General features: G+C 40.9%; 1 protein-coding gene across 1 annotated transcript in view; it reads left to right on the forward strand.

Moving 5' to 3' along the window:
* The first annotated feature begins 2202 nt into the window (after nucleotides 1-2202).
* The window catches only part of crispld2 (cysteine-rich secretory protein LCCL domain containing 2), a 24110-nt gene continuing 23558 nt past the window's right edge, over nucleotides 2203-2754 (forward strand). The window contains exon 1 of the mRNA XM_027178500.2: nucleotides 2203-2371. The gene's annotated coding sequence lies outside the window, so the exon portion shown is untranslated. The remainder of the gene's footprint in view (nucleotides 2372-2754) is intronic.

Below are 2754 nucleotides of genomic sequence, written 5' to 3' on the forward strand. Positions count from 1 at the left end.
AAAATTTAACTGGTGCTGATGGGGACAGGGATGAAGCCCAGCTAGGATTGATATACCACGACAAACCCTGGAAGAAGAAGAAGAGATAAAAGAAAGAGATGAAAGATGAAGAAAAATAATCCAAAGGAAAGAGGAGAAACAAGAAGAAGAGCTCAAGGAAAGTGGAGAAAGAAGATAAAGGAAAGTGGAAGAGGAAGAAGAAGAAGGACAAGAGGAAGATCGAGCTGAAATAAGTAGAATTAGAAGAAGAGTTTTTGGTGTCAGACCCCGGCCTTGTTCCCAGGCAGCTGGTCTTCACCGGCGTTGTGTTTGAACTGCAGGATTTTACTGGACGTTTCTCTGGAGATGAGTTAAAAGGGTTTGAAAAACAGCTCAGCTTTTAAGTCGGACAGATAAAGCTGTGGATTAGACGCTCTCTTCTCCAGTGAAATATTCTTACTCCACCTCCCCGCTGTTGTTTTCCTCGAACTACACCTCATTTTTTCCCCTCAGTGCATCAGATCTGCTGAACCCCCCCCCCCTCTTAATCTCTCCATTAATCCAGAGTTAATGTTAATCCAAGAACTTTTTTTTTATCTGGAGATTTATTTACTTATTAAATAATATTCATTTATATAAACTAAATATAGATAAATAAATAAATAAATAAATAAACTTTTTTAACATATCCTTTTTTTTTTTTTTTTTACGGAATTCTGATATAAAAGCTGTAAAAGGTCTGAACGATTTCACTGAACACTTCAGTACCGTGGCTGTGACCGAGACAGATTTACTTCACACAGAACGCTTTGAAATCCCCGATCTGACCTCGTCGGTGTTGAGTACGCCGCTCCTGATCACGGCGGCGCTCGGGGACGTCGCGTCGTGTTGGTAACGTGGAGGCCGACAGCTTCAGAGAACAGAGAAATCAGGGATTATACTGAAAGTCTTCATCAATAGTAGCTCAGTGGTTAAGGTGTTCGACTACTGATCTGGAAGGTCATTGGTTTGATTCCCAGGTCCAAAACCCTCAATTGCTCAGGTGTATAACCTAAAATAAATTGTCTTTCGAACCATAACACAGTGTAGGTGCTTATATCTTTACGACCATATACAGAAAGATGGTCGTGTCTGTCAGACAATTTATGGGAAATATTGACGTCTTTAAGACTATAGGTGGAAATGTGGGTGTGTCTTTAAGACCATATATGGAAAACGGTGTGTTTCACGTCTATAGATATAAATGTATGTTTTTTGAAGAACATAGATGGAATGTGGGTGTGTCTTTAAGTCCATAGACGGAAAAATGTGGGTGTGTCTTTAAGACCATATATGGAAAGGTGGGTGTGTTTCAAGACTATAGACAGAACTGCAGGCATGTACTTTAAGCCCACATTAAATGCTGATGTCTGTTGGAATTTTTTTTGCACACAAAATTCTTTTGTATCTACTTTTTTTCCCCTTTAACTACAGCGAGCACTCGAGCTGACAGACTCTACATGTTTATGCGAATCCTGATGGTCCATTTTACATCCGATTAGATCGGACCATCGTCCGATCGCACGCTTCAGTCGTTGAAAATTAGACCTGAGAGACATCTGAGCTTTTGTTCAAAGCCTTTTTTGTACTCATGCACAATATCAACATCACACATTCACGCTTACATCTGAACAAAGTCCCTGAGATCTTTCACATTAAATCCTCAACAGATTTGTAGTATTGACTCAATTTATTTGAAATAAACTGAATGAAATTCAACGCGTCTCGTATATTTATGTTAGATATCAGCTTTAGTAATAATGACCTTGATTATGTCCTGAATTTGGATCCAGATGTGGATTTACAGCTGTTTCGAGCAGAATCCTTTGGAACCTGGTGGAACAGCTAGCGCTTAGCTGAGAACATGACATCCTGCACGTTACATTTTATTCCCTGAAACTTTCCAAACCACAAAACTGGGTGAAAATCGTGATTTGATGTAAAACTGATTACGTATTTATCTAAATTTCCAGAGCTGCTGCTAAATACAGAGTGGATGCGGATGAGATGGGACAGGACGGGACGGGGCTTACTGTGATTTATGTGCTTTGCACATCGTTCGTCAGATGTCGAGGTTTTCCAAGAACGGCCTCCATCTGAAGGGCCGGAGGGGCGTGCACAGATTACATGCGTAACTCAGCAGCTTTTTTCCTGGGGTCTGTTTCTCTATAAAAGGTGCTGAACGCTGAGCACATAGTCAGAGGGAATAAGAAGCCCTGCAGCCTGTAGAGCTCCTCAAACCTGCTGGAGTAAAGAGCTAAGAAGGAGGATTTCAACTGAGGTTCGAGACATTTGTGAGTTATTCATCAGCTTCGGAGAAGAAACTCTGGAATTCTCGGAGGATTAAAAAACGGTAATGTCTCATCCAGTTGCTGCATGTTTTAGACTTCATTCAGTATTTGTTAGACTGTATTTTGTGTGTGTGTGTGTGTGTGTGTGTGTGTGTGTGTGTGTGCTGGATGAATTTTTATATGACTTTCCCACATCAGGTGAATCGCACAGCTGTGGGATGCTGGTTATAAGGTGTGCACATGAACGAGGATAAAAGTCTGTAATTTTTCTGTAGTTAAAAAGAGAGAGAGAGTGTGTGATGGAGGAAGGCTGAGTGTCTGCACTCGTTTACTGGTTAGACATGTGGTTAGACATGTAATAAAAACTCTCAGGTATTTCAGTGTCAGCACTCGTCTCATGCTGGTTTGAGCACATGCAGGAACAATTACCAGCCGTTGTGTGTGT

The sequence above is a fragment of the Tachysurus fulvidraco genome, chromosome 2, assembly GCF_022655615.1.
Source record: "Tachysurus fulvidraco isolate hzauxx_2018 chromosome 2, HZAU_PFXX_2.0, whole genome shotgun sequence".
Taxonomy (NCBI): Eukaryota; Metazoa; Chordata; class Actinopteri; order Siluriformes; family Bagridae; genus Tachysurus; species Tachysurus fulvidraco.